The sequence below is a fragment of the Arachis hypogaea genome, chromosome 9 (genome assembly GCF_003086295.3).
Source record: "Arachis hypogaea cultivar Tifrunner chromosome 9, arahy.Tifrunner.gnm2.J5K5, whole genome shotgun sequence".
Classification (NCBI taxonomy): Eukaryota; Viridiplantae; Streptophyta; class Magnoliopsida; order Fabales; family Fabaceae; genus Arachis; species Arachis hypogaea.
In genome coordinates, this window is record NC_092044.1 from 102,188,862 (window position 1) to 102,204,414 (window position 15,553).

The 15,553-nt window shown below is 33.9% G+C and overlaps 1 non-coding gene across 1 annotated transcript; it reads left to right on the forward strand.

Annotated features, from left to right (window-relative positions):
• The first annotated feature begins 757 nt into the window (after window positions 1-757).
• On the forward strand, window positions 758-861 carry LOC112713507 (small nucleolar RNA R71). Its single transcript, XR_003158480.1, has one exon. It is a non-coding gene; the product is annotated as a small nucleolar RNA R71 (small nucleolar RNA).
• The last annotated feature ends 14,692 nt before the right edge of the window (window positions 862-15,553 follow it).

Here is a 15,553-nt window from a genome sequence, read left to right on the forward strand (position 1 = left end):
TAAATCAATGGCCTTGCATTCTCCTTTTGGATTCTCTTCTGTATTGCTTGGGAGAATACTGGGAGGAGTTTCAATGACTTTCCTACTCAGCTGGCCCACTTGTGCCTCCAAATTTCTAATGGAAGATCTGGTTTCATTCATGAAACTGAAAGTGGCCTTTGACAGATCAGAGACTATATTGGCTAAATTAGAATTGTTTTGTTCAGAATTCTCTGTCTATTGCTGAGAAGATGATGGATATGGCTTGCTATTGCCCAGCCTATTGCGTCCACCATTATTAAAGCCTTGTTGAGGCTTTTGTTGATCCTTCCAGGAGAAATTTGGGTGATTTCTCCATGATGGGTTATAGGTATGTCCATATGGTTCACCCATGTAATTAACCTCTGCCATGGCAGGGTTTTCAGGATCATAAGCTTCTTCAGGAGCTGTCTCTCTAGCACTGTTGGATGCATGTTGCAATCCATTCAGATTTTGAGAGATTATGTTGACCTGTTGAGTCAACATTTTGTTCTGAACCAATATGGCATTCAGAGTATCAATTTCAAGAACTCCGTTCTTCTGAGGTACCCCATTATTCACGGAATTCCTCTCAGAGGTGTACATGAACTGGTTGTTTGCAACCATGTCAATGAGTTTTTGAGCCTCTTCAGGCGTTTTCTTCAGGTGAATAGATCCACCTGCAGAATGATCCAGTGACATTTTCGAAAATTCAGAGAGACCATAGTAGAATATATCTAATAGGGTCCATTCTGAAAACATGTCAGATGGACATCTCTTGGTCAGCTGCTTGTATCTCTCCCAAGCTTCATAGAGGGATTCACCATCTTTTTGTTTGAAGGTTTGAACATCCACTCTCAGCTTGCTCAGCTTTTGAGGAGGAAAGAACTTATCTAAGAATGCAGTGACCAGCTTATCCCAGGAGTCCAGGCTATCCTTAGGTTGTGAATCCAACCATATTCTAGCTCTATCTCTTACAGCAAAAGGGAAAAGCATGAGTCTGTAGACTTCAGGATTAACTCCATTCGTCTTTACAGTATCACAGACTTGCAAGAATTCAGTTAAAAACTGATAAGGATCTTCAGATGGAAGTCCATAAAACTTGCAGTTTTGTTGCATTAATGCAACTAGTTGAGGCTTAAGCTCAAAGTTATTGGCTCCAATGGCAGGAATGGAGATGCTTCTTCCATCAAACTTGGATGTTGGCTTTGTGAAGTCACCAAGCATTCTCCTTGCATTATTATTATTATTTTCGGCCATCTCCTTCTCTTGTTCGAAAATTCCTAAAAGGTTGTTTCTGGATTGTTGTAATTTAGCTTCTCTTAATTTTCTCTTCAGAGTCCTTTCAGGTTCTGGATCAGCTTCAACAAGAGTGCCTTTATCCTTGTTCCTGCTCATAAGAAAGAGAAGAAAACAAGAAAAGAAAAAGGAATCCTCTATGTCACAGTATAGAGATTCCCTTATGTTAGAAGAAGAAGAAAGAGGTAGAAGAATGAAGAAGGATGAAGAAGAATTCGGATTTAGATGAAGAGAGGTGAAGAGAAGTGTTAGTAATTAATTAATTAAATAGAATAAGAGAAGAGAAAGAAGAATTCGAAAATAATTTTTAAAAAGGGGTTAGTGAATTTCGAAAATTAGAGATAAATGTAATTGAAATTAAAATTTAAAACAAAAAGAATTTTTGAAAAAGAGAGGGAGAATTTTCGAAAATTAGAGAGGGAAAAGTAGTTAGGTGGTTTTGAAAAAGATAAGAAACAAACAAAAAGTTAGTTAGTTGATTGAAAAAGATTTGAAATCAAATTTTGAAAAAGATAAGAAGATAAGAAGTTAGATAAGATATTTTGAAATCAAATTTTGAAAAAGATAAGATTTTTGAAAAAGATAAGATAAAAGATAAAATAAAAGTTTTAAGAAAAAGATATTTTGAAAAAGATTTAATTTTTAAAATTACTTAACTAACAAGAAACTACAAGATAAGATTCTAGAACTTAAAGATTGAACCTTTCTTAACAAGAAAGTAACAAACTTCAAATTTTTGAACCAATCATATTACTTGTTAGTTAATTTTCGAAAATTTGATATAAAGATAAGAAAAAGATTTTTGAAAATATTTTGAAAAAAAATTTTGAAATTTTCGAAAATTATAAAAAAAATGAAAAAGATATGATTTTTGAAAAAGATTTTTGAAAAGATAAAATTTTTAAAATTGAAATTTTGACTTGACTTGTAAGAAACAACTAATTTTAAAAATTTTTGACCAAGTCAACCCAAAATTTCGAAAATTTGGAGGAAAATAAGGAAAAGATATTTTTTTGATTTTTTGAATTTTTAATGAAAAACACAAAAATGACCCAAAACATGAAAATTTTGGATCAAGACACAAGATGCATGCAAGAATGCTATGAATGTCAAGATGAACACCAAGAACACTATGAAGATCATGATGAACATCAAGAACATAATTTTGAAAAATTTTTGATGCAAAGAAAGCATGCAAGACACCAAACTTAGAAATCTTTAATGCATGAAAAATACGAATGCAAAAATGCACATGAAAAACAACAAAAGACACAAAACAAGAAATCATCAAGATCAAACAAGAAGACTTGTCAAGAACAACTTGAAGATCATGAAGAACACTATGAATGCATGAGATTTTCGAAAAAATGCAAGAAAAATTTTAAAAGCATGCAATTGACACCAAACTTAAAAATTAACACAAGACTCAAACAAGAAACACAAAATATTTTTGATTTTTATGATTTTCTAATTTTTTTGTATTTTTATTAAATTTTTCGAAAAAACATTTTTGGAAAAACGAAAAAGGAAAGAAAAATTTTTGAAAAAGTTTTTGAAAAGAAAATTACCTAATCTGAGCAACAAGATGAACCGTCAGTTGTCCATACTCGAACAATCCCCGGCAACGGCGCCAAAAACTTGGTGGACGAAATTGTGATCACTTGTTCTTTCTACTTGTAGGATGTTTACTCTGAGGGCATTGTTTATTTTCACAACTCCGTTCAACTAACCAGCAAGTGTACTGGGTCGTCCAAGTAATAAACCTTACGTGAGTAAGGGTCGAATCCACAGAGATTGTTGGTATGAAGCAAGCTATGGTCACCTTGCAAATCTCAGTCAGGCAGATTAAAATAGTTTATGGGTTTTTGAAAACAGAAATAATGAAAGGGATAAAGATACTTATGCAGGTTCATTGGTAGGAATTTCAGATAAGCATGTGGAGATGCTGTAGAGCCCAAGGACGCCTGCTCTCCTACTGCTTCTACTCAATCCTTCTTACTCCTTTCCATGGCAAGCTTTGTATAGGGGTTCACCATCAACTGTGGCTACTTTCTTCCTCTCGGGGAAATATCCTGTGCGGCTGTCACTCGCACAGCTAACCAGTCTGGAGGCATCACCCATGGCTGATGGCTACATCCCATCCTCGCAGTGAAAACTAATGCTACGCACTCTGTCACAGTACGGCTAATTACCGGTTGGTTCCCGCTCCTACTGGAATAGAATCCCTCTTTTGCGTCTGTCACTAACGCCCAACAGGTTAAAGTTTGAAGCACGTCACAGTCATTCATTACCGGAATCCTACTCGGAATACCACAGACAAGGTTAGACTTTCCGGATTCCCAGGATCCTACTCGGAATACCACAGACAAGGTGAGACTTTCCGGACCCTCATAAATGCCGCCATCTATCTAGCTTATACCACGAAGATTCTGTTGGGGAATCTAAGAGCAGATATACATTCAAGCTCTGTTGCATGTAGAACGGACATGGTTGTCAATCACGCACATTCATAAGTGAGAATAATAATGAGGGTAATCTGACTCATAACATTCATCATGTTCTTGGGTACGAATGAATATCTTGGAATGAGAATAAGAGAGATTTGAATAAAAGATAATAGAACTTCATTAATACTTGAGGTACAGCAGAGCTCCACACTCTTAATCTATGGTGTGCAGAAACTCCACCGTTGAAAATACATAAGCAAAGAGTTCAGGCATGGCCGAATGGCCAGCCCTCTCCTAACGTGATCACAGGATTCAAACTACAATCCAGGATGTCTAATACAATAGATAAATGTCCTATATATACTAGACTAGCTACTAGGGTTTACATGAGTAAGTAATTGATGTATAAATCCACTTCCGGGGCCCACTTGGTGTATGCTTGGACTGAGCTTGATTAATCCACGTGTAGAGGCATTTCTTGGCGTCAAACTTCAGGTTATGACGTGTTTTGGGCGTTCAACTCCGGATCATGACGTTTTTCTGGCGTTTAACTCCAGACAGCAGCGTGTACTTGGCGTTTAACGCCAAGTTACGTCGTCATTCTTCGAATAAAGTATGGACTATTATATATTGCTGGAAAGCCCTGGATGTCTACTTTCCAACGCCGTTGAGAGCGCGCCAATTGGAGTTCTGTAGCTCCAGAAAATCCATTTCGAGTGCAGGGAGGTCAGATTCCAACAGCATCAGCAGTCCTTTTGTCAGCCTTCTTCAGAGTTTTGCTCAAATCCCTCAATTTCAGTCAGAATTTACCTGAAATCACAGAAAAACACACAAACTCATAGTAAAGTCCAGAAATGTGAATTTAACATAAAAACTAATGAAAACATCCCTAAAAGTAGCTTAAACTTACTAAAAACTATATGAAAACAATGCCAAAAAGCGTATAAATTATCCGCTCATCACTCTTTCTCCTTCTCCATGTCAATCTCCAACTTGGCCACCTTAGCGTCCAGCTCATCCTTCAGACCCTTCACCCTATCAAACTCAGCCTTGGCCTCCTCCATAAAGGCCTTGGTTGCATGAACCGGGGAGTCCTGGATAACTCGAGATAAGGCCGCACTAAGGTTGGCCATCCAAATACTGTTGCTAACAATGAAAGCAAGGTGGTGAAGGATAGAGACGTCGTACAAAGGGACTTTTCCATGAGGAGCTATCAACTCTATGGAAAAACCAACGCCATCAAACTCTTTATCATTCAGATTACAGTATTATACATCCCAACAGTTTTTATATGCTTGGGAGGCGGGTTAGCAGCATTCGGAGAGAAGGCAGGGCCAGAAGTCACCTGAGATGGATCAGATGGAACTACCCGAACTCTAGGGGTCGGGACAATCTTCTTTGATCCCTGAGAATCGAAAGTCGGCCTCTTTGGGGACACCTGAGAAGACCCTTCCCCCGAGGTCTTCACTGATAAGTTTTGCGCAGCTGATGCCTTCTTGGCCCTCCAGAAGGCCTTCATGGAGTCTGAAGATTTCACCATCTCTGAAAAAGAATCCAGGAAAACAAGTCACAATAACATAAAGGGATAAAATTCACAAATAAATCAAAGAAAACTACTTGGAAGAAGTCGGACGCTACCTAGTTCAGCACGAAGAAGGTAATGATCACCTAGAAACTTCTTCGTATCCAAGTAAAGAGGCTCCCCCGCAATGCTCCTCTAAACCGCCCACCAAAGCTTGTTCTACTTCACTCAGACTCTCCCAAGGATATTTGACCACTACTACATTTTCTTGCCACCATAAAGGGAAGGTGGGCTCATCATTCTCGTCTAAGAAAAAAGGACGAATACCCTCAACAGCTCGAACCTTGAAATAGTAATTCTTAAAGTCCCAAAAGGACTCATCAAACATAGAGAACACCTTCTTCCCTTGAGTAGCTCGGAAGGAAATCCAAGAAGCTTTCTTCTTAGCCACCCTAGGCTTTGTCAACACAAAAAGATAAAGGAAAAGAGTTTTGGAGGTCGGACACCCAGTTCTTGACACAACAGTTGAAAAATCTTTATAAAACCCCATGAATTAGGATGGAGCTGAGAAGGGGCCACATTACAGGACCACAACAAGTCGGTCTCAAAAGCAGTAAAGGGGATGGTGATATTCAGCTGACTAAAAAAATAGTCATAAGCATAGAAGAAGGGTCGTTCCCCCTGGGTTAAGAAAGGAAAACTAACCCTTTCCTCAGGATCAGGCGACACCAGTTCATAATTATTTTTATCATCCCTATTGCTACAGATCCTATGGAACCTCCTAAGCTTCACACAGTACTTGGGATCAGCCACGGTCACACACATCAGGACTATTGAATCCAGCCAATCGGCCATACCAGTAGGAACTTTGGAAGACATCTCAACAATATTTTTTCATGAATACATAGGCCAACTATCCCTACAGTAAAAAAAAAAAAAAGAAAAAAGGTCACTACCGAAACAACTCGGGCAAGAAACAAAGAGTAAAGAAGCTAGCGCACAAGGAATTTCACAGCAAAAGGGCACCCTAGGTTCTACAAAAACACCAACAAGACCAGCGGCCACCCTTTGGAGGCAACGAAGATACAAGCACACAGGAAAATCAACGAAATAATCAAAGATCCTAATGGAGACCCTAGCCTCTTCGCCAAAACGAGCGCAATCAAAACCTCATCACCTAAATGCTTACACGATTCAGAACAAAGAAACAGAGTTAAAAAAGGTCGCAAGCTTAAAGAAAATCAGAGACATGCAGAAAGTTTCAACCTTTTCAAAGGGAATCCAGCAAAAAGAAACGAACTTTGTACAAAAGGAAGGCATACAAAGATAAAAGCGATAAGAAAGACGACAAATAAAGCATACAAAACACGAAGGAAAGTACCAACCTGCGATGAAGAAGGGGTGAGAGCAACGAGCAGTGAGCCACACTAAAAGTAGTAAAGGCTCCACAAACCCAAGAAAGGAACCTCCTTGAGGACGAAAGGAAGGAAGTCTCTGACACTGAGCAGAAGAAGCGCACGAACGAATCCAAAAGCAAAGGAGAAAGAGCAGAGGTTCAAAAGATGAAACGCAACGGGAGGAAGAAGGAAACTGAAACGAAGGGCAAAACCTTTTCTTTGATTTCAAACAAAGAGTAAAAAGGGAAAGAAAACGACAAAATCCAATCAATAGGCATTAAAGGCATGTGCGTGTTCCCAAGAAAGTAACCTCTTCGAGAAACAAAACGTGACAATAAATGAGCGTAAGGAAAGAAAGAAAATGCTTCGCATTTTAAAATATCCTACTCATAAGAGTACGTTTGAGACCAAGATGCTTGAGCACGACTTCCCCAAAGAGATCAAAGCTCAGAAAGCATGACCTCATGAAAAGGTCTGAGCTCAAGCAGGGGCACTGTTCATACCATGAGTCGAGCTAGGCGAGCCGGGTTGAAGGAAGACTAAATGACCGACCTCTTATAAAGGTTGGTCAAAACCGACCTCTTCCTAAAAGAGGTCGGCCAAATCACCATAGAAGCCCAAGTAGGCTGAAACAAAAGGACACAGCCCACTCTAAAGGCGGCTGGCCTGAAAGATAAGGTGATTTCGCTCAAAGATAAGATAAGATAACTAACTTATCTCAAGAAAGGTCACTCTACACTACTATAAATACACTGGAAGACCCATGTATAACCCATACTCTGATTATACACAAAAAAAACCTGCCTAAAGCATGTGCTAACTTAAGCATCGGAGTCTCTTGCAGGTACCACCACCCTCCGGTGATGAAGGATTAGCAACATCCCCTACACCCATAAGTCGGACGCGGCAGCACCGACCAGCACAGAAGATCTTATCCAAGATCGACCTTCAGTTTCAGGTAACCCTTGGAACACCTAGTATCTCTCACCCACTTCTAAAAGGAAGATCTCAAAAATTCCTAGATAAAAGGGACGGTTATCCACCAACAGTGGATCTACTCCAACGGTGGTTATTGGATCACCACTATAAATACACTGACACACTCAGGTAAACCAAGTTCCAATACTCTCTAAACCTGCTTACTCCCATGCTGACTTAGACATCAGAGTGTCTTTGCAGGTACCACCCCCCATTCCTTTTAACACATAGCTCGGACGGCAGCTCCCGAACGTGATCAAGTCGAAGACCACACTCCTCTAATGTTTGGGCCAATCCTTCAAGCCCAATCCACCTACTTCAGGTTATCCACATAACATGATCTATCTTTAAAAAAGAAAAATAATTAAAGTAATTGACAGAAATATTAGTTAAAAAAAATAAAAAAAAGAATTATATTTACCCTATATAATTTTTTATTTGTATTATTTCTAAATTTAAAGTTTTTATACCGTTATCCAAATTAATTTAAATATTTTTTTTTCAATTTTTGCAAACTTTCCTGTAATAAGCAAAATAAATACTTTTGAATAGAATAAACATCCGATTTTTTCCCTTCGATTTCACTTTCTAATTTTATCTTTATTTTCAAATTTTAATTTAAAAAGAAACACACAAAATATCTGCTTTAAAATCAAATTTTCAATTAAATAAAAATAAGAAAAGATTTTCAGTTAATTCTATGAAGTAATAATTTGTACATTTTATTTCTAGATGAAGTAAAAGATTATTTAATAAATCAGTTATAGGATAAAATTAATTTAAATTCTAAATGCTATGCAATTTTTTAGTAAATCTTGATTAATTTAATGTCTATTTTATAGGAGTAAAATTTACTTCTCTTTTATGATTACCAATTTTTTTATGCACCAAAGTCTTTCATTTTTGTCATGATAAAGAAGCAAGGATTTTTTTTATATATATTTTTCTCTAAATGATAAACTAAAAAATCAAAATAAAATTGAAATACTTCGAAAATAAATGAACTTGCTTGAAACATAAAATTTGTTGCAAAGTAAATAAAAACGAAAAAAAATAAACTTTAAATATAAAAAGACTGAATTTAAACTTGTTGAAAGAATAAATTACATAAATAAAAATTATAAAAATGGTAGAAAAAAATATAAAAAATGTGAAAGGAATTCTCTAAAAAAAAACTCATGACAGACTCAAAAGTCGCTAAGATATGAACGTGTGTGAATTTTTTTTGAAATAGAATTCTAACTCTTTAATGCTACTGAATCTTCTTAATTATAGCTTTTTTATTTTATTTTATTGTTTATTTTATTATTTATTTTATTTTGAAGCTCCTCAACTTTTTTTTCTCACAATGCAAATTTTGTTTTTATCAATAATTAAAATGTTCATGTTGATATCAGTTGTTAGAAGAAAAAATGAACAAATTGAAAGATATCAAGTTGACTTAGCAGAACATAATTATATTCAAGTTTGAATTAAATAATTTCTTATATTTTGAATTTAAAAATTATTTTTTTATAAATGATAAATATGTTTTTTTTATTTCTTTCAAACAAACAATTAAATAAAAAAGAAAAAAGTAACTTAATGCTTGTATATGATGACATAACTCTGTTTGGATGTTGTATTACTTATTTTTGATACATGCAATTAAAATTATATTAAAAAAAAGTGTTACTTGTAAATCAAAATTGAGATTTGGATTTTAGACATGTTATTTTGTTAGAAAGTTTTTTGAAATAAAATAAAAAAACTTTTAGTTCTAAAGAAAAATTATTCCATCTTTATTTTTTAGAATTTAATTGTTTTTGATTTACAGAATTTTGTTTAAGTCTTGGACGAACTTTAGTATTATGAACCAAGTTCGCCTAATTTCTTGACATACTCTATTACATCCATCCAATTAAATACACGCTATAAATAAAAAGATAATATGTTTTATAAATAAAATGTCATCTACCTCCATCGAATATTTATAGTAATTTTTTTTATTTTTTATGTGTATTATTGATCATTAACATATATTGTAAAATTTTTTACAAGTATCTTTAACCATTTTTTATTCCTCTTTTTTTTATTATGATCACCCTTATTCTTCCATTACAATATATTTAAATATTTATGACACTATAAAAAATATTAATGAGTTCAATAAATATTTTATAACACACAGAAAGTGAAAAAAAAATATTATAAATATTTAACAGAGGTAGATAGCATTTTTATTTACAAAAGGTATTATCTTTTTATTTATAACGTGTGTTTAATTGGACGAATATGGTAGAGTTCGTCAAGGGATTACGCGAATTGTCTAAAATGGTGAAATTCGTCCTAAAGCTTGGGCGAACTTCTCGTAAACTAAAAAGAAAAAAATAGATTCTGAAAAATAAAGATGGAATAATTTTTTTTAATTAAAAATTTTATATTTCCTTTAGAAAAAATTCCTTGTGTGTTGATTCATTTTCTCGGTGCATTTTTTCCAATTTAACGTTCTTTTTGTCAAGTTATACAAAGAGAGAGAAATAAAGTAAAAAATTAGAATCGAATCTTAAAGAAACTGATCATGATTGCAAAAACACTTTTTTGTTTAATACCTTTTTCTATCTTTTTTAATTATTATTATATCTTTTTAATAACTTTTTTCTGTTATTATTAATAGCATTTTTAGCTAATAGCTTGTGCTCATAATAAATGGAATATAATTATATTTCTTGTTAAGCGAATATGTTATTTGTTTCTTACTCTTTATGTTTTTTTTTTTTCAACTTTTCTCCTATAAACAATAATGTTTTCAATATTGATATTCTTATTATTATTAATTTATTATATTATTTATCAAAATAATTATCATATTCTTAACTTTAAAAATTGACAAACCAGTGATCCAATAAAAACTATCATATTTTTATATAAAAATTTAAACGAATTGAATAAGATTTCCAAAAATTTAATAAAGTTATAATTTTTTTATTTTAACACGAAATAGTTACTGATCTAACAGGCACAATAGACTTAGTCGCGGGGAGATATTATCATTATTGAAAGAAAATAATATAAATAAAACTTGAATTTTTTTTAACTATGCACTAATGTGAAATCATTTTATACGAGTCTAATTATATATTGTTGTCTATAAATAGTTATTCAAAAGCAATGTAATAATTCTTGTTTATTCTATGAATGATTAGTTGCATATTATTCTTTCTCTTGATCAATTTTTTTACATTGTATGCTTATAATAATATTGAGGTTAAGACTAAAAGAGTACGAAAAAATATCTAATGTATTTAATATTTAAGAAGCAAAATTTATTTTTGCATGTCATCAACACCACACACAAAAAATGAGTTAACATGAATCACTAGTGTTAGTATGAATAAAACTGAAAAGAAACTCAAGTATGAATAAAACTGAAAAGAAAAAAATATTTGATCTCTCATGCATTGCCTCTTCTTCCATAGAAAAATTTACATGCTCACAACAATTAAAAGTTAGATACTGGAATAAAAACATCAAGCATGTTGATATGGTTATTTCAAAACATACATTATTTTGTTTTTCTCTTCTTTTTTTTTTGTGAGAACCTAATCTTTGTTTTTGATAACATATATTTGACTTTTAACAATTCGATATATCAGGATCCTAGGTTCTAGTGGAATTAATATCTCCAGATCTTAAATTAATTTAAATTAATTATATCTTAAAATTGATTTATTAAATTATCTTTTACTTTACATAGAAACTTATTTATTAGATTTATAATTATAATGAGTTTTATTTATTCGTTATTAATAATTATAATAATTAATTTACAAGTATTTAAAGAAAGTAAAAACATAACTTATGTATTTATATGAAACTTATAGATAGTGTATTTATATAAATTGTGGCCTCCTCAATTAGACTCGTTGGGATACCATGAAAATTTTCGTAGTTTACAATCCTTCGACTTTTGTTACTCTGCTCAAATGAATGGACAATCTACCTCTAGAGTGGTCTGATGGATTACGGCACTCAAGTCTCGAATCCAATAATCTCCTTCTCAACGCCAGTACACTCGTTTGTGTCTAGTGGGGTATGAGGATGTCCTGTTGGTGGGACAATTGTGATTGGCCTAGATCCGAAACCGTGAATCCAAGCAGCTGGCCGGCTGTACGAACTTGAGTCCCCTACCTCCAAATGTGGTTCACCCTGCCAGTACTATTCATGTAGTTGGTATGATGACGTAAATTGCAGTGTGAAATATGTCTTTATGTAGTTGGTTTGATGACGTAAATTGCAGTGTGGAATATGTCTGAGGAATATATGAGGCAGAGAACTGCTGAGGATGATCTTGTAGTGCTGGTGGAGGTAGAGGTGGAGGTGCATGTGGTTCACCAGGCGGATAGTTCCCTATAACATTGTATTTTTCATTTTCTTGCAACACACGATCAGACAAGTTTAAGTGGTTACGATATTTTGCATGGTATAAATACATGTAAATATTTAGTGGATGCTGTAAAGACATGGAAAGTTCAACAAGAACATGATTTCGTCGATTGGTCTATTGCATTACCCAAAAAGAGTACTTTGTAGACCAATCAAAATTTTTAGGACCAATCAAGATTTTGCCATGTGCGTCATCCAGATCTCTTTCTTAATATGGGACACCTTTATAAAGGATAAGGATTAAGAGAGACTGTACTTAGTGTAACTAATTTTAGTTAACATTGGTTTGGTGTAACTGTATTCAGTTATGCAGCTAAACTCTGCATACCTTCTTCTCTTATAAATAATTGTATCAGTGTTGTAGAAGAGAGATAGAATAATACATATATTCAGTTTTTACAACTCTTCTTTTAATTCATCTTTATTCTCTTTCTCTTTGTCTTTCCTTAAGACTTCAGCTACTGAAGGTAGCTTCCTTTTATGGTATCCAGAGTAGGATTTATTCTGGATCCATGACTCAACCCAACAACAATGCACTCATTGTCCCACCAACAATCCCATTCATAGAGAAAGCGTTTCAAAATCCTATCAGCAATCAACTTGGTGAAAACAATTTTAAGACTTGGCAACTATAAGCCTTGGCAGCCATTAGAGGCCAAGACCTGAATCTCACTTGAAGAAAGACTCGATTCCAGTTTATTTTGCATCAGATGAGAATTGTGCAGTAGGAATAGAATCTAAAGAATACAAGTAATGCAGACAAAAAAGATTATAATCTCGTCTCTTTTTTGCTTGTCTCTATGGACTAAGAATTCAACAATAAAATGATAGGGTCTAAATTTTGTTATGAGATTTGGCAAAAGATTGAGGATTATTTTGCTAAATCCACAAAATATAAGATAAAACAGTTTAAAGCACTTCTCAAGCCAATAAAAAATCAAGGTTTAAAGGCTTCAGAGTGCATTTTCAAGATTACGCATATCTATGATTCTCTTGTTGCCTTAAGTAATCCCATTACTATTGAAGAATAAATTGACGTCATTTTTGATGGTTCAATGAGGAGTTCCAAATGCTGCACACTACCATTTTTTTCAAACTAGAACATTTTTCTTTATCTGAGGTAGAGACTCTTATTGTTCAGCATGAAGACTATCTGGATAAGTATAGAAGACCTGAATCTCTTGCACCATAAGCACACCTATCACAAGCTAATCTTGGAGGAAGGAAAGGTTGTGGTGGCCACTTTTCTAGAAGGTGCAGAGGAAATTTTTAAAATTCTCGTCCACAGTGCCAAGTTTGTGAAAAAATTGGTCATCTAGCCTGGTATTATTATTATAGTTTTGATCAGTATTTTACTTCTCCATCTCAGTCACAATTCACTCATTCTTTTACAAATTCACAAGCACCAAGATTAGGATCATCATCCATAGCATCTTTTTCACCATCTAGAGCCTCCACTCCATCGCCACCCTCAACTTCATTTCACAATCTAACTGCATTCTTGGTTATACCTTCTTCTGTTTCTAGTGATTCATGGCATTTTGACACAGGTGCTTCTTATCATCTCAAACCTGATCGTCCAATCTTTTATCAAGTATATCTTATCAAGACACAGATCAGGTTGAAATAGATAACGACACAGGTATGCATATCTCTCATATAGGTCCCTCTTTACTTCTTGCAAAAGATTCAAATCGTATTTTCAATTTATTTCAATTAATTCATACTCCAGATTTTACAAAGAATTTTATAAGTGTTGCTAAATTTGATGAGAATAATCAGATTTTCTTTGAACTCCATGTCAATTCTTGCTATATAAAGTGCGAACATACTAAGGAACCTTTCTTGCAAGGAATCTGAACCAATAACATCTATGAATTTCTAAATGTATATGTACCAAAACAGTTCTTACAATATACGGCACATGAAACTTGGACATGCTACAACTAAAACAGTTCAGCAAGTTATGAAACAATGTAATATACATTTTAGCAATAAAATTGACTCCTCTTCTTTCTCTTCAATTTGTCAATATTATATGCAAGCAAAAATGCATAAACTATCATTTACAGATTCTTTAAAACAATATATTAAACTTTTGCAATTAGTATATTCAGATGTTTGGGGACTTCTCCATTAGTTTCACATCTTGGTTTTCATTATTATATAACTTTTATTGATGCTTTTTCAAGATATACATGCGTCTATTTGTTAGTCACTAAGTCTTAGGTTTTTGAAGTATTCAAAAACTATAAAGTAACTATGGAAAACTTGACTGGTCAGATAATTAAAAATTCTCAAACTAATAATGGTAAAGAGAATCTCCCTCATTCTTTTTAAGATTTTCTTGCAGAGTAAGGTATCTTTCATAGAAATATCCCCTTATATATCTGAACAAAATGGCAGAGCTGAAAGAAAGCTTTGCCACATGACTGAGATGGGTCTAGCAATGTTCTCATTAACATCCATGCCTTTACTATATTGGGATGAAGCATTCCTCACTTTCACTTATGTTATAAATAGATTACCAACCTTTATTTTGAATGTTAAATCACCATATAAGCTTCTTTTTTCAGCCAAACTAGATTATACTTTTCTAAAGGTGTTTGACAGTGCATGCTATCCACACCTTAGACCATACAACCAATACAAGTTTGACTATAAGACACAACAATGTGTTTTTATAGGATATGCTTCCAACCAAAAAGGTTACAAGTGTCTTGCAGCTACAGGGGAGGTTTATGTCTCAAGACATGTGGTTTTTAATGAAACTAATTTTTTATACACTACTTTATTCACTTCTAAGTCATCAGATTCCTTGACTAATACCCCTAATCATAATAGTATTCCCTCAATCACTAGAGAAATCACTGTTAACCCACCAACTCCAAATAACCCCTTTCTTTATTAGTTTCTCAAACCCCTACTAATACTCATAATCAAACTACTACACCCATCTCAAATACAAAAGTCTCAGTCTCTAAGCCATTGACTGGCCAAACACCTATATCACCCATAGAAATTAACCTTCCTCCTATAATGCCATCCACAAATAGCCATTCCATGACAGCTAGAGCCAAAGTTGGAATATCTAAACCCAAATCATATACTGCTAGCATTAATAGAGCATCAAAAAGTAAAAGATCTTTTACCAAAATCTCCACATATTTCTCTAACTATACTTCACTGGCCTCAGGCTATAAGGACAGAATACAAGGCTCTAATTTGTGCCAATACATGGGATCTTGTTCCTGCTCCATCATAATAGGATACAAGTGGGTGTTTGCAGTAAAGAAAAATCCAAATGACACTATACAGAGATACAAAGTAAGATTGGTTGCTAAGGACTTCCATCAACATGAAGGCATTGATTTTCAAGAAGTGTTTAGCCGTGTCATTTGGCTATCTATAATCAGGCTTGTTCTATCTCTAGCTCTTTCTCAAAATTGAACAATAAGAAAGTTCGATTTTAATAATACATTTCTAAA